Source organism: Chelonoidis abingdonii, chromosome 8 (assembly GCF_003597395.2).
Source record: "Chelonoidis abingdonii isolate Lonesome George chromosome 8, CheloAbing_2.0, whole genome shotgun sequence".
NCBI classification, from domain to species: Eukaryota; Metazoa; Chordata; order Testudines; family Testudinidae; genus Chelonoidis; species Chelonoidis abingdonii.
The window spans coordinates 51,256,486-51,280,972 of NC_133776.1; the positions used below are offsets into that span (position 1 = coordinate 51,256,486).

General features: G+C 44.6%; 1 protein-coding gene across 1 annotated transcript in view; it reads left to right on the forward strand.

Annotated features, from left to right (window-relative positions):
- Positions 1–11,900: 11,900 nt before the first annotated feature.
- MAP3K13 (mitogen-activated protein kinase kinase kinase 13) overlaps positions 11,901–24,487 on the forward strand; it is a 131,302-nt gene continuing 118,715 nt past the window's right edge. The window contains exons 1-2 of the mRNA XM_032763595.2: positions 11,901–11,997; positions 18,708–18,837. The gene's annotated coding sequence lies outside the window, so the exon portion shown is untranslated. The remainder of the gene's footprint in view (positions 11,998–18,707; positions 18,838–24,487) is intronic.

Genomic DNA, 24,487 nt, shown 5'->3' on the forward strand with positions numbered 1-24,487 from the left:
CTGATTAAAGGCATACTTCTTGAGGTTGGTAAACAGACCACACTGCTGTAAGCATTCCAGGACCATTTGGATGTGAGCAGTATGCTGTTCAAGGTAGCCAGAAAAAAGAAAACTGGAAAAAAAAAATAAAGATTTAAAATCATGTAGCATCATACAAACACCCACATGGGTCATCAGCAGGGTTGGTACCTTTAGAACCCACCACACAGATCTGTGCCACTTTGGCTAATGGAGTAACTGATAGCAGAAATAGGTTGTCATCCTGTACAGCACTAGAGGGGATGGTACACTTTGCCAGTGGGTTTCACAGATATTTGGTAACAGCAGAGGAATGGTGCGACTTGGTAATCTTGGATTCCATTCCAGGCTCTAGTGGGCACAGACTCTTCTGCCCATTCCCCTCAAGTGTGAACTCTGCTCCCCATACCCCTCAACCTGTCCTGTCCCAATCTCATTTTCTTTACCTAGCCAGTTGCAGTGTGTACTCCTCTGATTTCTCATCCCAGTCCCAAACTCCTAGCCCAGCAAGTCCTAGAGTAACCCCTTTGGTCATCTCCCTATCGTCCCGTCTTCTCCCCACTCCCAGTTGCCTTGATAAGCAGTCCCAGTTCCATCCTCCCAGTTCCTTGTTCCCCCACTGGTCTACAGTTGCAGAAACATCAGCTATGCCCATTCTACTAACACCATGGCCAAGAAAGTCAAGTGTGGTGTATCAAGACAGAAAAAGGGACACCGCAGCTGAGAGAGCCTGGTTAGAAAGTGTTTGGAGCAGGAGGCTGGGTGTTCTCTTTGGAAGGCCCTCCATTATGGAAGTCACAGCCAATGGAGATCAGGATGAGCCTGAATCTTGCTACCCTGAGGACAGAAAGTAAGAATCATCTGTTTGTGCAAGCCTTCTTTCATACTAGGGCAGCAGAATGACTAGCAATAGCTCTGTTGCAGAAAAATAAACTAAAGCAAACCTACTTGGGAAGAACGAGGGGTACTTATGGCACCTTAGAGACTAACATTTATGTGGGCATAAGCTTTCGTGGCCTTCTTTTCCATGAGTCCAGATGATGAAGACGTCATCAATGGAGTGCAAGTAGAGTAGGGGCGTTAGGGGACGAGAGCCGAGGAAACGTTGTTCTAACTCAGCCATAAAAATGTTGGCATACTGTGGGGCCATGCGAGTACCCATAGCAGTGTCGCTGACTTGAAGATATACATTGTCCCCAAATGTGAAATAGTTGTGGGTGAGGACAAAGTTACAAAGTTCAGTTAGCAAGTTTGCCGTGACATTATTGGGCATACTGTTCCTGAGGGCTTGTAGTCCATCTTTGTGTGGAATGTTGGTGTAGAGGGCTTCTACATCCATAGTGGCCAGGATGGACCTTGTTCTTTTTCCTAAATTCAGTATCAGGCAAATTGGTTGAAACTATGGTGAAGAACAGAAATATCAGACACATAGATGATTATTTGTTGGGGAAGAATCAACATGACTTTTGTAAAGGGAAATCATGTCATCAATCTATTAAAATTCTTGGAGGGGTGTGACGCTGGTAGATCAGGTGACAGCTCATGCCAAGGTTCCTAGGCCTCAGCTGAACACTATCAAATGCATAGCTGGAAAACAATCTGACTCACCTGTGTGTTAGTATTGCTAAATTAGGTATTAGACTAGATTTTTAACGTGTTTAGACTTTATGTCATGCTTGTAAGTTGCTGCATATATTAATCTCACATATAATATCTGTAACCCATGCTATAAGCTAATACTTAAGTGTTTGTTCTGTAACTGTAAAAATGTTTGCTGTGAAACTGCAAATCCAGTGAGGAAAGAATCATTACCAAGTGTGAAATACTGGTTTGCACCTATGATCTATTACTCACAAGTGGTAAGCTCATCAGGATGATCCCATCACAGTTGTCTCCAGCACCAGACAACACAGTTTCAACCTCCCTTTCTTATACAAACTTATTTATAACTTTTTAAAGCAACAAAGAGACTTGTGGCACCTATGTGTAAGAAAAGATAACAAAAAGTTACAAGTATCAGAGGGGTAGCCATGTTAGTCTGGATCTGTAAAAAGTGGCAAAGAGTCCTATGGCACCTTATAGACTAACAGACATTTTGGAGCATAAGCTTTCATGGGTGAATACTCACTTCGTCAGATGCATCTGACTTTGTCGTGCATCTGACTAAGTGAGTATTCACCCACAAAAGCTTATGCTCCAAAACGTCTGTTAGTCTATAAGGTGCCATAGGACTCTTTGCCACTTTTTACAGATCCAGACTAACATGGCTACCCCTCTGATACTTGTAACTTTTTGTTATCTTTTCTTACACATATGTATTACTTTCTCATTTCCATGTTAAATCTCCTCAACATCAGTTCAAACCAGTCTTTTCTAGCTTTTTAGTTACTTTGTCTTTTCTTTTTCTCACAAACATGATTACTCTGCAATTTCTTACACAGGCACAACACTAAACATGATTACTGTGCAGTTTCTTGTATATATGCAGTTCTGCTTATCCTTACGCTGTTAAATGTTACCAGAATGTAAGAACAGCCGTATTGAATCAGACCAATGATCCATTTAGTCCAGTAACATGTCTTCTGACAGTGGCCAATGCCTGATGCTTCAGAAGCAATGAACATAACAGCAATTATCACATGGTCCATCCTGTCGTCCAGTCCCAGCATCTGGCAGTCAGAGGTTTAGGGACACCCAGGACATCCATAGCCATTGATGGACCTATCCTCTATGAACTTAATTTTTTTTAACCCAGTTATACTTTATGCCTTCACAACATCCCCTAGCAATGAGTTCCACAGGTAGTACTTCCTTTTGTTTGTTTTAAACCCTATGCCTATTAATTTCATTGGGTGACCCCTGGTTCTTGTGTTATGTGAAGGGGTAAATAACATGTCCCTATTCACTTTCTCCACACCACTCATGATTTTATAAACCTGTCTCATATCCCCCTTTAGCTGTCTCTTTTCCAAGCTGCATAGTCCCAGTTTCTTTAATCTCTCATATGGAAACTGTTGTCGTCCCCCCCCAATCATTTTTGTTGCCCTTCTCTGTACCTTTTCCATTTCTCATATATCTTTTTTGAGATAGGGTGACCAGAATTGCATGCAGTATTCAATGTGTGAGTGTACCATGGATTTATATGGTGGCATTATGATATTTACTGTCTTATCTATAACTTTCCTAATGGTTCTTACCATTCTGTTAGCTTTTTTGATTGCCACTACTGCATATTGAGCAGATGTTTTCAGAAAACTATCCACAATGACCCCAAGTCCTCTTTCTTGAGTGCTAATAGCTAATTTAGACCCATCATTGGTATATATAGTTGGGATTATGTTTTCCAATATGCATTATTTTGCATTTATCAACATTGAATTTCATCTTCCTTTTTCCTTTTTCTTGCCCAGTTTTGTGAGATCCCTCTGTAATTCTTCACAGTCTGATAAAGATTTAACTATCTTGAGTAATTTTGTATCATCTGCCAACTTTGCCACCTCACTGTTGATCCCTTCTTCCAGATTATTTATGGATATGTTGAACAGCACTGGTCCAAATACAGATGCCTGGAGGACCCCACTATTTACCTCTCTCTGACCATATGCTCCTACCTTTTGTTTAATGTGTTTTAACAGGTACTGATCCATGAGAGGACCTTCCCTTTTATCCCATGACTGGTTTCTTTGCTGAAGAGCCTTCGGTGAGGAACCTTGTCAAAGTTTTTCTGAAAGTCCAGGTACACTATATCCACTGGATCACCCTTGTCCACATTTGTTGACCCCCTTGTCACACAGTTTGGAGTGGCTAATGAGCAAGAATACTAACTTCAGGCAGACTGTTAAGAAACAGGGCACAAACCCCAAACTGGTTGCGAGTTCTATACTTAGATCTCAGCAACCACGTAACAAGTGTAAACTCAGGCACCATAAAGCCTTAACATGGAGTCACAGACATTTCCTTGGACATTCTGATCTCTCTTGCCCCCATAGGCAAGCTTGCCTCTGGTTGATGGTCATTTTACACCAAATATCACAAAATATTCAGGTTACTCCCAGTCCCAATGCATCAGTCACTTACACCAGGTCAATTTACACTTTAGATTTCACACCGAACAGTTGTAGCCAATCCTGTAGTAAACTAAGGATTTATTAACAAAGGAAAAGAAGTAACAGTTATTTACAAGTTTAAAACAGGTAAACAGATGCACACAAATGAGTTGCAGTCTTAGGTTTCAGAGAGTGATAGAGCTGCTGAAATATGCCATCTCTATAAGTCTTTTAGGGCTAAGACAGGTTAATCCTAGAAATCTCTTGCTTATGTTTAGGAATTTTTGTCCCTTACAGTCCAAACAGCATAAAAATACCCTAATTCCTTCTTGTCAAGGATTTTTATCTCCATCTCCCTAGAGTTCAAGCTGATACGACAAGTGCTTCTGCACCCCATTCTTCAAAGGTGTGCTGGGAGCAATCAACAAAGTCCTTGTTCTTTGATGGCTTACAGTGGTCCATTTGGATTCAATAGGCCTCCCTGATGGGCTGGAGATAATCATTCCTCACCACTTGCTAAGTAAGTGCTTTGCCTTAATAAAGATTTATTAGACCCATCTGCTAAGTACATTATTCTCAAACCAACATTCTGACGAGCGAGGCAGTTTGCTGATTGGACTAACACCCGATATACCAGAGACTGTGTTGTAAGGATATTGAGGGGTTTAAGGCATTTTTAAGGGACAATGGAGTCACTGGGGAGATATGTAGATAAGTATCTGACTGAACATGGTGGAGGTTCCCTTAAGGAGATGAACATCTATCTTCACAAGACAAATCAGCTTGAAGCAGTGGTTAAACTTCTGGAAGGCAACTTCTTTAGCAATAAAAGATTGCTATAAGAGAAAAAGGTAGAAACTGCAGTTGTTCGGGATTTGATAGTGACAGCCAGAGCTTTTATGAAACAAAATGGAGCATTGAAACTGGAATGTAGAAAATATAAAACTGAAGTTAAATGCAGGCAGGTGAGATTCAAGAATTGAGAGACAATGTCACTGAGCTATGGGCACAATATGTTACAAGTTCTGAGGCTTTGACTGAGAAAGCTCAAGAATGTGAGTCTCATAAGGAGCAGAACAATGCTCTGCAAGCACAGCTAGAAGTAGTGCAATTGGAGAATACAGAACCAACAGTGAAACTTTTGGAAGGAGAAAGCATTGATATGGATAGTATTGTCTGAGGAGGCTCCACTGCCTTATAATCCACTTTTTCTTTCCTTGAGCAATCTGGACTCTAAAAATGCCCCTAAGATGCCTGTCCCTTTGAAGCCTGGAATCACATCCACAGTCCAAAATAATCAGGGTGAAGGTACACGTACAGAGGTGAAGGTTAAACACCTTTCACTAGTGGGGGTATCAGCCATAATGAAAGAAATAGGTCCTTGTCCCAGAAGCAGGGGCACAGAAGAAGTGGATTAGGAAAACTAGTGAGCGGGTTGAATTTTGTGATCTGTCTAGAGGAGATTGGGGGAGAATTTTGCAAAAGGGAATCGGTTCTGAGGTTTGGTTGCATATTCCACGGGGTTATAGAGGTCTGTGCCAGTTCCTGTGTTCAGAGATTATCTGAGTTTTATTTGGATCTGATGCAGCAATCACCATTGTCAGTGCTTGCTAAACTGAAACCTAACAAGCCCCCTGCAGAATATGAGTAATTTATGTGTGTTCTTATTCACTGGTTATGAATAATCCATTTTGTGATGATCCAGACTACCCACAACTTGTTATAGATTAACATCTTGAAGTAGCCAAAGTAGTAGTTAAAATGGTGTTTGATAGGGAGTGGTACTAACGTTTAGACTTTAGTTGAAAAAGCAGAATGTGCTTTTTGCCATGTGCTGTAGAGTAAGAATAAGGACCCAGTGGATGACACTAAAGTACGCAGGGTTGAAAGTGCCCAGGAACCCAGGCTAAGGGTAGTATAGGATATTGTAGAAGGTGTGGCTGAGAGACAGGAGGCAGCCATGAGTGCCCATGGATTTCCTCTTATGAGGTACAGAGGTGTAATGAGGTACTGAAGGAGGAGGTGCAGGGGCTTCAGGAGCTGACCTTGGGGATGGGGAGCGGTCTACCAATTGGAACCATTTTCGCCATTCCCCAATAGGGATACCAAGCCTCCTCCCACTCATCCAGGATTCTTACCTGTATTGTATGAGCAGGGATGTCCCCAGGTGTTATCAGTTATAGGAAGCATTTGTAAACAAGCTTTGCTTGATCCTGGGGGTCTGTCTCTTTTTTTTTTGTTACATAACTGCACTCAAAAACAAAACAATGTAAAACTTTAAAGCCTACAAGTCCACTCAGTCCTACATTTTGTCCAGCCAATCACTAAGACAAACAAGTTTGTTTACATTTAGAGGAGATAATGCTGCCCTCTTCTTATGTACAGTGTCACTAGAAAGTGAGAACAGGCATTTGCATAGCACTTTTGTAGCTGACATTGCAAGGTATTTACATGCCAGATATGCTAAACATTCATATACTCCTTCATGCTTCCATGCTGATGACGCTTGTTAAAAAAAGAACGTATTAAATTTGTGACTGAACTCCTTGGGGGAGAATTGTATGTCTCCTGGTCTGTTTTACCCGCATTCTGCCATACATTTCAAGTTATAGCAGTCTTAGATGATAACCCAGCACATGTTGTTCATTTTAAGAACACTTTCACTGCAAATTTGACAAAATGCAAAGGTACCAATATGAGATTTCTAAAGATAGTTACAGCACTCAACCCAAGGTCTAAGAATCTGAGAGGGACGAGGTGTGGAGTATGCTTTCAGAAGTCTTAAAAGAGCCACATTCCGATGTGGAAACTATAGAACAGGAACCACCAAAAAAGAAAATCAACCTTCTGCTGGTGGCATCTGACTCACGATGATAAAAATGAACATGTGTTGATCCGTACTGCTTTGGATTGTTATCGAGTAGAATCCATCCTCTGCATGGATACATGTTCCCTGGAATGATGGTTGAAGCCTGAAGGGACATATGGATTTTTAATTCATCTGGCACATAAATATCTTGTGATGCCAGCTACAACAGTGCCATGAGAATGCCTGTTCTCATTTTCAAGTGATATTATAAACAAGTCGCAGCATTATCTCCTGCAAATATAAACAAACTTGTTTGTCTGAACGATTGGTTGAACAAGAAGTAGGACTGAGTGGACTTTCAGGCTCTAAAATTTTACGTTGTTTTGTTTTTGAATGCAGTTTTTTTGGTACATAATTTTACATTTGTAAGTTCAACTTTCATGATAAAGAGATTTCACTATAGTACTGTACTTGTATTAGGTGAATTGAAAAATACTAGGACTTTCATCATTTACACTTCACTTCTCAATTTCTTCTGCATTGAGATGATCACTACTGCCTAAAGCCCAGTCTGTGTTGTTCTGTTTCAGATATTTTTCCAATCAGATTTGCTCCTTGTTGCAAACTAGGTTGCAATTGAGCTTTTCGCTTCCTATACTGAACTCCTGAAGGCTTCTTTGGGGGCATCTTTTATTTTCTATGGGGAAAACAGACACCATTAGAGAGAGCAAATGTCTATGTTTCTCTGTCTTAGAAAGTCATTAAACATAAACATGGCAAAAGAAGTAACAACATTTCTTTTAGATTGATAGGGGTTCGATAGATATCTGGCATCTCATTAAATATGTTTATTAGTCACTACTTACACTTCTCAAGTCTTGAAACACAAGTACAATTACACAATAAAACTAGGTTCACAGTATCACAGCGGGGCTCTCGCTTCATTCTTATATAAAGGCATGGTGGACAACATTCTGGGAGGTTCAAGGAAAATGTAGTTTCTCAGAAAATCTGGAAAGTTCCATGAGATTCTGCAAAGGTCCAGAACATTCTAGGAAGTTAGTGAAAAATGAATCCACATAGGAAATGCCCTGAGGCATTTTACTTCAAACATTCTATTTTCCCTTTTGTCGCTAACAACAAAAACAGCACTAAGAGCCTGGTGCGCCCCCCCCCCGCCGCCAACCCTCCAAGCTGGGCACCCCAGGCGGTCACCTGCCCCTAAGTGTGGCCCTGGGCAGAGTAAGGGGCAGAGTGGAGCCAAGACTGGGCTGGAGTCAGAATGGGGCTGCGGCTGGGGCCAAAGCTGGGCTTAGTGAAGCTCCCTCTCCACCTCCCCAGACATTCCTCCACATCCCCTGGGAGGAATGCCCCACAGTTTGGGGACCACTGTGGCAGACAAACTGCAGAGTCCAGAGGGTAGCAACAAACATGATAAAAGGTTTAGAAAACCTGACCTGTGAGAAAAGGAGGAAAGAAGTGGCCATGTTTAATGTAGAGACAGCTGAGGACACACCAAGTCTTCAAGTCCATTAAGGGCTATTAGGAAGAGGATGGTGACTCACTGTTCTCCTAGGGTTGCCAGCTTTCTAATCACACAAAACTGAACACCCTTGCCCTGCCCCTTCCGTGGCCCTGGCCCTACCCACTCCATCTCCCACCCTCACTCACTTTCACTGGGCTGGGGCAAGGGGTTGAGGTGTGGGAGGGGGTGAGGGCTCTGGCTGGGGGTCCAGACTCTGGGGTGAGGCTGGGAATGAGGGGTTTGAGGTGCAGTGGGGGTTCCGGTCTGGGGCCGAGGGGTTGGAGTGCTTCAGAGAGCTCTGGGCTAGGACAGAGGGATGGGGTGCAGGAGGGTGTGTGGGCTCTGGGATAGGGCTGGGGATAAGAGTTTTGGGGTGCAGGAGGGAGGTCAGGTTTGTCGCAGGGGGTTGGGGTGCAGGCTCCAGGAGAGAGTTTGGTTGCAGGAGGAGGTTCCAACCTGGGGCAGGAGGTTAGGGTGTGGGAGGGAGTTCAGGATGCGGGCTCTGCCTGGGTGGCACTTACCTTAGGCAGCTCCCCATTGGCAGTGCAGCAGGGCTAAGGAAGGCTCCTTGCCTGCCCTGGCTTTGTGCAGCTCCCGGAAGTAGCCAGCATGTTCAACTCCTAGGCCGAGGAGCCAGAGGGCTCTGTGTGCTGCCCGCAGGCACCGTCCCTGCAGCTCCAATTGACCTCGGTTCCTGGCATAGGCACCGACTTCCCCTCTGCCCAATGGGTGCTCGACCCCCACACCCCACTCCTCACCATGTCCCTGAACTGCTGTCATCCCATTCCTGGCCAATGGGAGCTGCAGAGTCGGGGAGGGGGAGCTGGGAGTGGGGACAATGCATGGAGCCCCTGTGGCCACCTCTGTGCCTAGAATAGGGTTACCATACATCCGTATTTTCCTGGACACGTCCAGCTTTTTGCTTCTTAAATCGCTGTCTGGGAGGAATTTTTTAGTACCTAAAAACACCTGGAATTTTGCCACATTGGTCGGGACACTCTTTGTCCCAATATCGGGGACCACTCACCTCACTGTGTGTATCAAAGTCCTGGGGATGACAGCACATCCTGGGGCAGCTCCTGGTGCCTGCCCACTGGCAGGAGCCTGCAGTGTGGGCGGCCCCTAGGCACAGAGGTGGAGGGGGTTTCTGCGTGCTACACCAGCTCCCTCCTGCCCAGTTAGAACTGCGGAGGCAGGTCTTGCAGGCGCTGGCAGCAGGCAGAAAGCCCTCCACCCCCCCAGCCTGACCCGACCCGACCCGACTCTAGGACCCTGAGAGACCTGCTGGATGCTTCCTGGGAGCCACCCCAGGTAAGCACTGCTGGGACTCCCTACCTCGCCTCCTGGCAGGTCCCTCTGGCTCATTGGGTTGGGTGGGGGCGGAGGGCTCTCTGCGCGCTGTCGGTGCCTGCAAGCCCCGCTCTGGGGCTCCGGCAGCTCCTATTGGCACTTTTCCTGGCCAGTGGGAGCCATGGAGCTCACGATTGTGGCGGGTGCAGCTCGTGAAGACCTCTCAGCTGCCGCTGATCCTAGGAGCCAGAGGGACCTGCGGCAGAGAGAGCGAGCAGGTGAGCGGTGCAGGGTGAAGAGGCGAGCGATGAGCCAGCAGCGGGTGGGCAGGTGAATAGGCAAGCGGGGGCTGAGGTGGTGAAGAGGCGAGCAGCAAGGAAGCCAGTGGCTGGCTGGCTGGCAGGTAGGTGAGGAGGGTGAAGAAGTGAGTGGCGAGCCAGCGGCGGGCGGGGAAGCGAGCGGCAAGGGAGCCAGTAGTGGGTGGGAGCATGAGGAGTGTGACAAAGTGGAATGTTCATAACATTTTCTCTGAATACTGTGTGGGTGCCTCAGTTTCCCCTATGCAGTTCTTAAGTATCTAGGTAGTGGGAGAAGGGGGTGTGATTTTTGCAGAGCCCTAGAGGGCAGATGTGATGCTGGCTGGACTGAAAATGGCTGACACTCTGTCTCCTGGCAGCTAATGACCTGGGCCCCTCCTCTACAAAGGTGCAAGCTGAAGGTGTTGGAGAACAAAGAGATCAGGTGACCTCCTGGCCCGGGAAAGAGGCAAAGCCCAGAGGAGGAGGGGCTGGAGAGTTGCAGTTTGGGGCTGGCTGGGGACATGGAATGAGTGCAGATGTGAGTGTCTAGCTCACTGCCCCCCCAAAATGGACCCACCTGAGGGGTCCTGTTCTCTGTACCTACAAGCTCTGTTTTAGATCGTGTTCTTGTCATCTAATAAACCTGTTTTACTGGCTGGCTAAGAGTCACGTCTGACTGCAAAGTTGGGGTGCAGGACCCTCTGGCTTCCCCAGGAGGGGCAGAGGATGCTGAATGCTCCAACGTCAGACCCAGGAACGTGAAGCTGTGTGAGCTTCTTGCCCTGGAGACAGCTGCTCACAGAGAGGAGACTTCACCAGAGTCCTGACTAGCTTTGCAGGGAGCGGTTCCAGAGCATTGCCTGGGGTCTCCATGACAAGGAGGCCATATCAATTATATATACTCAATATAGATGACACATTGCACACAGCATATTTAACAGTATAACAACACATTAATACAATGTGGGTTGGTGGATACTGGTGCAAATACCCCCCAATGGAGCATCCTCTTTTTTGAATGTTCAAATATGGTAATCCTAGCCTAGGAGCTGGACATGCCAGCTTTTGGGAGCCACGTGGAGGCAGGGGGCCTTAGTCCTGCTGTGCCACCAACTGGACTTTAATGGGCTCGTCAGCATTACCAACCAGAGCTGCCAGGATCCATTTTCGACTGGGCTTTCTGATTGAAAACCAGACACCTGGGAGCCCTATGACCTCCACGCCTGCCAAGGTGTAAGCTGCAGTCCAGGAGAGTTAGGTTCAGTGCTCGGGACAGCCCTTCACGCTGAGGGAGCCGGGCTCTGGGCCAAGCTCCCCAGGGAGGGCAGGCTGGACAAACGCCCACCCGGGTGGTGAGAGGCAGCACTTCCGCCCGCTTCTAGTTCGTGTCAGTTTCTGTCTCCGCCTGCAGCAGGGAGAACATGGGCGCCCCACCCACATTCCCCCCATCGCAACACCTGGGATCGCTGTTTAAGGCCCACTACCAAGAGCCCTTCAACCAGGCAGGGTCTACGGGATGTGTGTGTGTGTGTGTGTGTGTGTGTGTGTGTGGGCTCTCGACTCCCCTCTGCCCCCCACTCTCTGGCAGGGGTGGAGTGGGGGGTCCCTGAGGGGCCAGAGGGCTCCCTCCTCCCCACTATGAGTACCCGACCCTCGGGGTAGGCCCTTTGGAGAAGCGCGGTCATGGCCGGTGCAGGGCTGGGATTGGAGGAGGAGCTGCGCACGTGACAAAGGCGAGCTGGGGAGAAACAGAACAGCGGAACTCCTTCCCGGCGCGCGCGTCTGGAGTCCCGAACCCTAGTGCGCACGCGCTTGGCTCAGCTGTTTCCCCCGCTGTCATGGAGCCGGCGGTGACGCTACTAGCGTCGGGATGGCTTTGGTTGGGGGCGGTGCCTTGTTTTCCATGGAGGAAATGACGCGTTTGTTGACGCAGCAGGTAACGTAGCAGGTGGTAGCGGCGGGGCTGCAGTGGCTGGGTGCTCCCGGTGGGCGCGTGTAGCCCTCGGCTAGGTAATGTGGGGCGCCTACACCAACGACGGGAGCGGGTGTCTGGAGGGCGTGTTGGGGGCGCGCAGTACCGCGGGCATGTGGCGGGGGCGAGGAGGAGAGGGAGGAGGCGGAGCCAAGTGGGTGGGCGGGCTGAACCCGAGCAGGCAGTCTGTTGGGGTGTAATGTGAACCCACGGCAGTGGGTGGGAGAATGGGTTGGTGAGGGGTGTGTATGGATCTCATCGGGACCAGTGGGGCAATGCCACGAGAAACAGAAGAGGGAGCCTGGGAAGGGCAGTGGCTAGGAGGCTGCAGCCTGCTGTAGAGTAGATGAGATTAATACAATGGCTGTATTGTTCCTAACATTTCAGAGTTCCAACACTGCCTTTTATTTCTAGCCCCACCTGTTTTTCCAGCCACCCATTAATCCCTCACCCACCTATAGGGTGCCCCCAGACTGCAAGTGTGAAAAATTGGGACAGAGGATGGAGGTGGAATAGGAACCTATATAAGAAAAAGACCCCAAAATTGAGACTGTCCCTATAAAATTGGGAGATCTGGTTACTCTACTCACCTGCACCCTCTTCATTTCTCACCAAATGCAAGGTACTCTGTGCTGAGAAAAACGAAGCTGGTAGGCAATTGGAAGAAATGCTGAGTAGCTTTCCAATTCAGTCTTAGCACTGAAGTTTGTCAGTAGTTCTGGAAGGGACTGTCATAAGCTACTAAGGGTATGTCTTCATTAGCAACATTAAAGCACTGCCATGGCTGTGTAGCTGTGGAACCAGTGCTCTATAAATACCACTTCCATAAGGGGAGTAGCTACCAGCGGGTGCACTATCTACACTGCCGCTTTGCAGCGCTGAAATTTCTGAGTGAGAAAGTTGCAGTGTTGTAAAGTGGCAGTGTAGACATGGCCTTAGTTACATCCTATATTAGTTACTGTATATAATAGACATAAGTTTTGAATTTCATATGTTGTCAAAGAGAGAATGTGTTCTCCTGGGGACTCACTAGGCCTTTAGCCAAAGAGTCTCAGTTCAGAAATTAAGTCATATTCAAAGTCCTGAAACTTCAAAGCTCTTGGTAATATGAGGATATATACAGATATTTTCAAAAGAAGATTATAGGCCAACCCCCTTTTCTCTTATTCTAATTAACACAGGTTAGTGTTTGTGGTCTCAGATTAGATTAAACAGATTTTTAGAGACACTTGATTTGTTTCAGTTTTCCCCTTCTCATGGCATTGCTACAGTGGAATTTTAAAGTTTTGGGGTGCCTTAAATGTTCATTTCTTACATTAACACTTCTTTTTTGTCTAATCTTAATTCATTTTAGGATAATTACAGCATCCCTGTAATATTCTTTAATTTAATTTACTGATATGTACCGTCAACCTTAACTCCATCTTAATGTAGTTATTTTTGGCTGGGAATTTCCTTCATTATTTTAAATTATGAAAACTTAATATGTGACTCCTAAACAAAAAAAACAAAGAGAATGCCTCCATGCAATGTTTCTAATGATCTGGAGATATGAAATATCAGTCTTAAATGATTAAACTTTAACTTTTAATGGGAAAGCCACTAGCGGCACAAAACAGGGGGAGTGCACTGACCAATATATCTGGCTTACAGCCGCTTTCAGTTACTGGAGCAGTGCAAAGGACCCAAAGTGAGTCTGGTCCTTACTTTTCAATTGATTTAGTGGTCTATGTTAGTGAGACTGGTACTGTGTGAAGTTGGGGCAGAGAGAGCCCAGTTCCAGAATCACAGTGTGTCTCTGGTTTAAGATATCCCCCTGTGCCCCAGAATCAGTTCTCCCAGCAGTGCTGCTTTAATATGCTGTGGAGCTGAGGCAGCAATACCATGATGATAGTATTGATGTCTAAACTAGCATGCAGCCATGGAATCTTTAACAAGAAGTCACAGTTGGGCCAGTTTATCTACCAGTGGGAACTCTTGATTCAGTCTTGATCATACCACTGCTCATTTCAACCAATAGAACTGTTGTTAATAACTTAGTGTAATTGAAACTTGTCTGGGAGATTTCAGCTAGTTGTAAATATATGGAAACTTTGAAGTGTGTCTGTTTTAATATATTTGAGACAAAGAAAATCCTGACACAGGATGCTAAATTTGTTAAAGAGCCCATCTTGTAATTAATTAATTAATTAATAAATTAGTTCATAAGCTAAGATTTCCTAGTCAACTCTTGGAACATTTATTTATATTAGGGCTGTTGATTAATGGCAGTTAACTCACGCAAATAACTAAAAAAAATTAATCGCGATTAATTGCACTGCTAAACAATAGAATATCAACTGAAATTTATTAACTACGGTATTTTGGATGGTTTTTCTACATTTTCAAATATATCTATTCTAGTTACAACACATAATGCAAACTGCACAGTGCTCACTTTATATTATTTTTATTACAAATATTTGCACTGTAAAAGTGATAGAATAAATAGTTTTTGTTACAATGTTTTGTTTTTGAGTACAGTTATGTAAAACTTTAGAGCCTACCAGTCCACTTAGTTCTACTTCTTGTTCAGCCAATCACTAAGAGGAATAACTTTCTTTACATTTACAGGAGATAATGGTGTCCACTTCTTAATTACGGTGTCGCCCGAAAGTGAGAACAGGCATTCACGTGGCACTGTTGTAGCTGGCGTCACAAGTTATTTATGTGCCAGATGCGCTAAAGATTCATATGTCGCTTCATGCTTCGTCTATCGTTCCAGAGGGCATGCTTCCATGATGATGATACTTGTTAAAAAAAAGCATGCAGTAATTAAATTTGTGACTGAACTCTGTAGGGGAGAATTTTGTGTCTCCTGCTCTGTTTTACCTGCATTCTGCCGTATATTTCATGTTATAGCAGTCTCGGATGGTGACCCAGCACATGTTGTTCATTTTAAGAACACTTTCACTGCAAATTTAACAAAATGCAAAGAAGGTACCAGTGTGAAATTTCTAAAGATAGCTACAGTACTCAACCTAAGATTTAAGAATCTGAAGTGCCTTCCAAAGTCTGAGAGGGACGAGATGTGGAGCATGCTTTCAGAAATCTTAAAAGAGCAACACTCTGATGCAGAAACTATAAAACCCAAACCACCAAAAAAGAAAATCAACCTTCTGCTGGTAACATCTGACTCATGATGATGAAAATGAACATGCATTGGTCCACACTCCTTTGGACTGTTATCAAGCAGAACCCATCATCAGCATGGACACATGTCCCCTGGAATGGTGGTTGAAGCATGAAGGGACATATGAACCTTTAGTGCTTCTGTCATGTAAATATCTTGTGACCCTAGCTACAACAGTGCCATGCAAACACCTGTTCTCACTTTCAGGTGACATTGTAAACAAGAAGCAGGCAGCATTATCTCCTCTAAATGTAAACAAACTTGTTTGTCTGAGTGATTGGCTGAACAGGAAGTAGGACAGATTGGACTTGTAGGCTCTAAAGTTTTATGTTTTGATTTTTGAAGTAGGGTTTTTTGTACATAATTCTATAATTGTAAGTTCAGCTTTCATGATAAAGAGATTGGACTACAGTACCTGTATTAGGCGAGTTGAAAAATACTATTTTGTTTTTTACAGTGCAGATATTTGTATTCTGTATTGTAATTGAAATCAATATATTTGAAAATGTAGGTGTCCAAAATATTTAAATAAATGACATTCAGTTGTTCTTTGACAGTACAATTAATCATGATCAATTTTTTTAATCGCTTGACAGCCCTAATTTAAATATTTTTGGATGTTTTCTAATATATTGATTTCAATTACAACACAGAATACAAAGTGTACAGTGCCCACTTTATTTTTGTTGACAAAAAGATGGACATCCTGATTAAGGTCCAGTGGCAGTATCCTAGTGCCTGGGTTGGAGGAACTGAGAGAAACAAAATTTTTTATGGCAGATTGCATTGATATTTATTTTGTGTCCGTTACACCTGGGCCAAAAAAAAAAATTAGTACAAGCTCTGACTCACTCAGAAGCTTTTTGCACCTGGGTATCCTCTTTTGATGCTCATGTATTTACAATTAGAAAGTGGCTCTGGGTACAATGGGTCACCCTCATCTGTTACAAATTGATGTGTCCACTTTATGGCAGAAGGGTGGTCTTGTTTTAAGCATAAGACTGTGTTGGGAGGTCTGGATTTTATTCAGTCACTTCCATGAGCTTCCTGGGATCTTGAAACCATTTTAATCTCTATTCCTCAGTTTTTCCATCTGTAAAATGGAGATAAATGACCTAAAGAAGCTTAATTCATTAATGTTTAGAAAATGCTTTGTTGCTTTGTAGAAGTGCTGGGAGGTGGTGGTGGATTAGGTTTTTTGTTTTCCAGTGCACTTCACCACCCTTCCTATTTTTCTGCAGTCTCATTTGTGAGCTCAGTACCGTAACGTGGTGCTCGTTTCTATATAGCTTTATGGCCAAATTCTGCTCTCAGATATGCAGGCACGACTCTAGATGAAATTTGTGAGTTTTGTTTGGGTATCTGAGGTCAGGATTTAGCACTTGGATTGTGACTTCTTCATAGAGTTTAGGGGCTTAATCTGGGAGTTTTTCTTGGCTTCTTTTTGTAATGCTGATGGCTGTTGTTGAAGGCCTGTTTAAACTATAAAGCTACCAAGTTTAAAAGTAACCTGCAACAACATATGAGAACTGAGGTGTGTACTTTCTCAGCCCTTAATTGAAGAAGTACAGGGACTGAAACAGTCACAGAGATTTTTCCTGAACCGTTGGTCAATGATTTGAACTAAAAAGGTATAAATACCTATATTTTAAGACCATTTTCTGATCGTCTAGTCCTGTGGCTCTAAAACTTTTTGTATTGGCGACACCTTTCGTACAGCAAGCTTCTGAATGCAGCCCCCCCTATAAACTAAAACAGGGGTTTTTAATTTTATTTAATTTAACAGGTGCTCAGGCTGCCAGCTCCACTCCTGGCAGGGCTGACACTTTGTGACCCCCAGGTAATAAACTTGTGACCCCCAGGGGGTTGCAATCCCCAGTTTGAGAACCTTTGATCTAGACTGATCACCTCCATAACACAGAATAAAAACAGAGTTTTAAACAGTCTGATTAAAAATCCCTTCCCTTTTCAGTCACACTTAGGTTATATGTACTTTTGGTACTTGTGATGTTTTTCTGTTGCCAGGAAAGTTGGGGTAGCATGAGCTGAATTTCTAGTGTAAAAATACAGGCAAAAGGGAGGAAAAATTGTCTGTGGTAGAGTGGAGGAAGGGTATGGAAATAGCCTCTCAGTTTCCTTTACACATAATAAACAAGGAGACACAATTGTTTCCTTTGCAGATCACCTTTAATTGGGGCCCTGTGTATTCCATTGCAGAATTCACCCCTTGCTGCAGAATTATGCTCTAGAATTTCCACTTTAAATGTAAAGAATATTTCTAGCCTTCTGGCTGCAAAGAGAACCTTGAAAATTTTAACTGTATCACAAATATATTCCTGAGTTTCCATGTAGCCTGAAACATCAGGTGTTAACTGCCCTTTTCATTAAAGGGTTGTTAACTCTGAAACTTAAAAATGACAGCTGCATGTTGAAAACTGAAACTGTGGGGACAGTATAAAATGAAACTAAATATCACAGAGGTTTCTGCACTGACTATATTTATTTTTTATATTTAATGCATTAAGATTCTCTATTAAATATGTATCTGAATCTTCCTCAGAACTCCCAGCAACAGCAACCGCAGAATATAGGGACCTTGCTTTAGAACATAGATCCGTTTTACTGTGAAGTGAACGAGGTCTTGCTTTGAGCAGCTGTGACTGGCCAGGCTATAGCATGGTTTGGTTCAGCTTGTGCAGATAGGGACAAATGTTATTACCATATTAAAACAGTGCAGCCCTGGTGAAGACCCAGTCTGAAGCATGGTGTATAGCTTTTTAAACAACTATCTGTAGCACAGTTTGGCCTCATCCAAACAAATGCCATGCTATAACTTGGTTTTGGCACAGCCAAATTAAATTACTGTCAAACTAGGTTATTCTGCCTACAAAATGGGCCTTTCTGTGAACGTGTTCCTTCTCAGTGACATTCAATACTCTTAGTGTGAGTGGAGGCTGTTTTGCTATTGAGAGCCTTGTCATAGTTTCTTGGGACTATATATGCTATAACTTTGTTGTCCCATTCATGCTACAAACAAAACACAATCATCGTGTAGCATGGATGGAATTAGCATGGTCTAGGTTTACTTGCTGGCATGGTTAGAATAGTCTCTGAGACCTTGGGAAAATCAAATACCACAGAACTACACTACAGTTTTTCAGCAGCACATGAAATAGCTATGTCCAAAATTAAAAACCTAAAGCCATGTAAATGTAAATGAGTAAAGTGTGAGAGGGAGCATGGGCTAGGAGTCTTGAGACTAATGTTCCTTTCCTGGCTTTGCCACTGAACTGCTGTGTGACCTTGGGGAAGTGTCTTCACCTGTCTCTTACTAAAAGTTGCACAGCACCTAATGCAATGGGTCCCTGAGCTCGGTTGGTGTTACAATGTCATGATGTTAACAGAAAACCTCTTCTTGCTGAAGCAGAACTGTGGTTCTGAGCAGAATAATTGTCCACTTTGATTTGATTTGAGATGAACTTTTATGAAGCCATCAGAAAACAGGAAAAGTGCAATATGTATGTAACTGTGCGCACTTTATTGGAGATATGTACATTAAATTGGCATTCTTTTCAGATCTCCAGAATACCAGTTTCTGTGAGGCGCACCAAACAGAGCAAATTAACAGAAACACATGGACCATTAAGTCTTCCAAAAATGAGCAAATTCATACCTTTCTACTGGAACCCAGAGTGTCTTGAAAAAGGTAAGGAGTTAATTTTGTTTGCTCTCTAGGGCAGGTGAGGTCTTCAACCCTTTAGGGTCTTGATCATGCAGAGTGATTAGGGTAGGTAGACCTTTACACCGGTGCAGAATGCCTTTGGCTTTCTGAAGGATTCCATGCTGAAGACAAATATGGACTTAGGATTTCCTATTTTGAAAATCTTAACCAGCATTCTTCACTTCCTGTCTTCTAAATGTTTGCATGCTATTTAAACAGTGGCAACATCTTGCTTAAGAAATAGCTGTGTGTTAGTGATGGATAAAGACTCACAGCTCATGGGGATCTGTGGCAGGGCACTGCTGGGGGAGCCTCAATCAGCTCGTGCCACTCCAGTACCCATCAAGGGAAATGGATTGGGGCTGGGTAAATAGCCTAGGTTTTCATAATCACTGCCTGCATCTGCGAGCCTCAGTAGACAGGAGCTATAAGGCTGGGAGGAAATGAGTGGAAGTGGAGCGGAGACCAGCAGAGATGGAAGGCAGAAGCTTGCTACTCTGTTGCTGACCAGGCCTGTGTTAGGTCATGCCATTGTAAATAGTAGGAAACTGGTGGTGGGAAGCATCCACAAATAAAGAGCATAGATGTTGCACCAGCTTGGAACCTCCCTGAGTCTGGGAGGGCCAAAGGGCTGGATATCCAGGGCGCAACGGGCACCCTGTTACAGGATCTTTCAGACTGAATGCTGTTAAATAAATGTTAGCTTTGTCCCCCATCCTCTGGTAGTATTATGAAGGGCTTTGAGCCCTGCCGATGGAAAATACTATGTAAGTGCTAAGCATTTTAGTTTATTATTTAATTCTTGTCTCTGTGAGGCTACTATTGTTTGAGGATGGGACCAGGAACAGTTCTAGCCTGTTTGCTTCCTTGACCCTGATGTGCTTGTTCTTTCAGGTCACATTGAGCCGTGGCCACATCTTCATTCTCCCGCTTGCTAGTGTTAGGGAAAGCAGGGCTAGAAACATCACTCCCTATTCTGGGAGTCATAGGATTTGGACCTTCATTGCCACATAAATCAGAGGGAGTTGTTTGAGACTTGCTTCTTCTCTCTCTGCCCTATCTTCTGCAGAGGCCAGGGTGGTGGTGCTTTTCCCTCCAGAATCCTTGTGAGTGACGGGTGTTTCAAATGTCACTGGGTCTCAGTTGAGGGGAGGAGGGAGCCATCTCACAAGTGCCCTGTAGCTCTGTCTGGTGTGAGAAGCCATTGGATATATTTAGACCCCATGTTAAGCTCAGCATTTCCTAGTCCAGTTGGGCGAGCTGAGTGCCAGTGCTCCATTGTGTTGCCCAGCCTGGAATTCTTGATCTTTTTTCACATCATGGTATTGAAGTTCCTCAAGGGACTTTTACACACTTGCCCACCAGTCAAAGAACCTGTTCCTGCTGGGGACTGGTCCTCCTGAAGCTCATGGAAACTCTGTTTGAGCCTCTCTTGGATGTTCCTTTCACCACTCTGAAGTTGGTCTTCCTGGTGGCTGACACTTCAGCCACAAGAGTGAGTGAACTTCTGGTGCTTATGGCCCAATCCCCTATATGACATTCTACAAGAACAAAGTGGTGCTAAGATCTCACCTGAAGTTCACAACTAAGGTGGTCTTGGAATTTCATTTGAGCCAGTCAGTCTGCCTGTCTTGTTACTGAAACCACACTAGATGCTGGGAGAAAAGAAGCTATAACTCTTGGTGTTACCAGGACTTTGCTTATTATTATATTGACAGTACCAAACCGGTTAGAATATTGTCCCTTCTGTTTATTGCCACAACTAGATGTTCTAAATGTCCATGCATCTCGCTGTAGAGAACATGGAAATGGGTAACGCAGCATATCTCGCTGTGTGCCTGGCATGCTGCATCCACTGAATATCACTCCACCAGAGCTCAAGCAACATCCTCTGCCTGCTTCAGGAATGTGCCAATATCAGATATCTGTAATGTGGAGAAACCCACTGACCCTTGTCAGACACCATGCCTTGGACTTACTACTAGGTCAGATGCCACATTCATGAGAGCTGTACTTTAGTTACTGTTTGATGCAGCTGGAATGCTTCATTTGCTGCCATCCTGAGAGGATGCTGCCTTCCAGTCACTTCCAGTGGGATCCACAATCACTCATGCTGAAAGAGGAAAAAATGTTGACATAACCTCTGCAGTAACTGTGGTTCTTAGAGATATTGTAGTCAATGTGGATCCCATGTCCCACCTCAATCCCTGAGTCCTCAGGTACCATGGGTTTCAAATTGCAAGGGAACTGAGGGAGGGTCACAGGTGCCCTGCTGGTAAGTGCACCTATAGTGCAAACCGCAGTGATGACAGCATCTCAAAGAACCAGTTTTACTGTAGTTCAAGTAGGGTGCCGTGTCTGTCACAGAGGTCACGGATTCCATGACTTGTGCAGCAGCCAGTGTGGCTGACCCCAAGGCTGCCCAAGCAGCTGGTTCCAGAGCCAGCTGTTCAGGCAGCCCCGAGGACAGCCACACTGCCGCTGCTATAGCGGCTCTGCGGCCAGCTGCTTGGGCGGTCTCGCAGCCAGCCACACAGGCCGCTGCTCTGGTGGCCCCGAGGAGCTGGCTCTGGGGATCACCAGAGCAGCTGGCAGTGGTGCTGACCCTGGGGCAACCCCCTCCTGGTGGTGGACAGAGCATTGGCTGCCCCCCCGCTCCCCCCTCCTGGGGCACTCCAACTTTTGGCAGCACCTGTTGTTCCCCCCGGGGTGTCCTTCCTCCCCTGGATGCCCTTCCCCTCTCCCTCGGGGCGCCCTTCCCCTCTCCCTCGGGGCACCCTCCCCCTCATGGCAGTGGTGGCTTCCCCCCCATCCCCGGCACTCCCTCCCCCCCAGAAGCGGTCCTGCCCTGGGATCCCCCTTAGTTGGGGCTGGAGCAGCAAAAGGCCCCCATGGGGTCCCTCCCCCACAGTGGGGCCCCAGCTTTCCCCCTGCAGCGCTCCCCCTCCCACCTCCCTCAGCCCCAAGACTCAACCATGAACAGGCCATGGGGCCCTGATTTTTTTTTTTTTTTTCCTGTGACCTATCCATGGCTTTTACTGAAAATACCCAATTAAATTGTAGCCTTAAGTATAAATTTTAATCTTTTTGGTCCCGTCCACTCCCAATCACCACTTGTGTTTTTCCATACAAGCAGAAGCAAAGGAATATGTACTTAAGTGCAGTACTGTTACTGTTGAACTTTGCCTCTGCTGGAATTTCCCTGTTATTTCAGAAATATCTATTGTGGAGTTTCGGTAGAAACTGGTTTCATGTGACATAATCATTGAAGCATATCAGTGCATATCTGTGTACCTTGACCTTTGGATTTTTTTGCCAAGGGGATGCACAAATACAGTAACTCACAGCAAGTATTTAAAAAATGAGACTGAATCATGTTTACAGAAAAGTCTTTGTACGGATATATTTTTTGTAGTGAGAGCTTGTGGTGAAGAACTGGAAATAAAACTGTATCCGTTGTTGGCTGTAGTATTTTTGAGTTCTCTGAATGAAAAAATGGCCAACTACTTCTTGTATTGTGTTTCCACTCTTGTAAAGTGTGTGTTCAAATAAATGAGAGGCTTTTTGGTTCTCAGAGTTGGGGAGGAGAGGAAATATGAAATGTTCCCAATACAACAATGCCAGTTGTTAAAGTTAAACTTAAAAGTTGCATGTGTTCCCATTTTAAAAGTGTATTTCACTTCTGTGTAGCTTTCAGAAGTTTTTTACCATTTGTGTTTAATATTGGCCATGTTTTCTGTCAGTCTGTGTGACTTCTTGATAGCTTTGGGCTAGCCACTGCCTCAGTTTCCCCTTCTTGGGCTCCTGATAACTTCAGCATTGGCTTTGATGTGTTGAGTGACACCTTCTTGTGGGGGCTGGTTTATTAACAAAGTTCAAAAGAAAACGCAAGAACTTCCCTCAGCCTTCCTAGCTGCCTCACAACCCTTGGTGCAAGGTTCTCAGTCCTGTCCCTGCTGAGGCTTTCAACTAAGCAGACCCACTCTCTATCAAGGAGCAGTTCCTAACAGGGCTTCCTACCTGGAGTCTCCCCTCTCTTATCTCTGGCTCTCCACAGGCTTCCGTCTTTTCACCTCAAAAGGCCTGATTTAGCCACATGAACTTCTTGTAACTTAGCTCATGCTCTCTGCCTGTAATTGTGTTACAGGTAGGGCTGGACTCATCTCCCCTTAAAGAGGCCAGCCTCCCTGTGCACTGTGCCTTTTGGTTTTGGGTGACAATCTATTTTGATTTGGCTGAATTTTGTAAGGTTTTATAAGACATCCTTGCTGCACATGCCATGATTTCTATTCATAACAAGTATGTTACTAACTACAACAGTGTTCCAATCTGCACTCCGCCTACAAGCTCAAGGTAGCCCAGTGAAAATTCTTTTTATTGTGCATGACCATGTGTATGGAGTTTGAGCTGTGAGGGTGTTCATGAAACTAGGCAGGATGCTGACTGAGAGCACTGAAGAAGGGAGGTTATAATGGAAGCATTTAGGCCTCTTTATAACTTCCATTACACACTCCAGCTGGAAGTTCATATCTGTATATTTCTATTAAAATTCTTTGCTAGAAGAACAATGAGGTTGGCGAGTTAAGTGTGCACTGTTCTGGAAATGTCAGTCTTCATGGTATAGGCTTAACTGACCCATTGTGCATATGACTTATTACACAGTCTTTAAAGACATTATTCCATACCATTTTTCCCGCAGGACGCCTGCCTCGTTGAGCTGCTTGGACAGTGAATGAAACTGGGTTATGTACTGACTAAATCCCATCTTCATTCAGTAGAGTTGATTGGCCTCCTGTGAGTAATACAATGACCACATATTGATCAGTGATGACAGAATATTGACCAGGAGCTACATTCATTGAGTACCATCGTACCTATGCCGTGAATAAGACATGGTTGCTGTGTGGAAAATGGCATGTGCTTATGTATTTTGAGACTGTACTATAATGCATATGTGTACAGGGCAGAGGTGAACATTAATATCCCCATTAACTTGGCATTTCCTGTCTAGTGGGTAGCATGCCAGGCCATGATTTGTCAGCTGCTCCTCTCTAGACACCTGCTTTCCTCATCTGCCATCTTTCTCTGGAGGGCTGTGATCAGCAACAGATTGTGTAAAGAAAGTTGTCCTGTGACACCAAGAGTGCTAGAAAATCAAAACACTATTTTTTGACACTGTTGGAAAAGTCAGAGCTGCACCACGGACGACTAGCATCCCACTGCATTGGTGGTGACAGGTACATAGGCTTTGTAAGTGGTTCTCACCCCCAGCCATCAGTGCTGGAAAGGAATCTAAACCAAAGCTTCTAGATAGGTGTGTTTAATGGTCAAATTAACCATTTTATTGCCTCTTTGAAGGTTGATTTTAGTTGTCCTGGTTAAGAGGTTGTGTTTATCACATTTGCGCAATCTCATTTTAGTATTCTGAGGGGAGATCAGTATTACCATTACTTCTTATACTTGATGGCATATAGGCAATGCACTCCCTGCTTCTTAGCAAACACATCACAATGTACTTATCTGTACTTCACAGTTTGCCAGGTTGTTCTTTATGTGAGTTAAAAGCTTAAGCTCCTTAATGAGCTAAACCTGTTATGTGGAGGGTTTCCAGTATGCTGGACAGGTTTAAATAGGC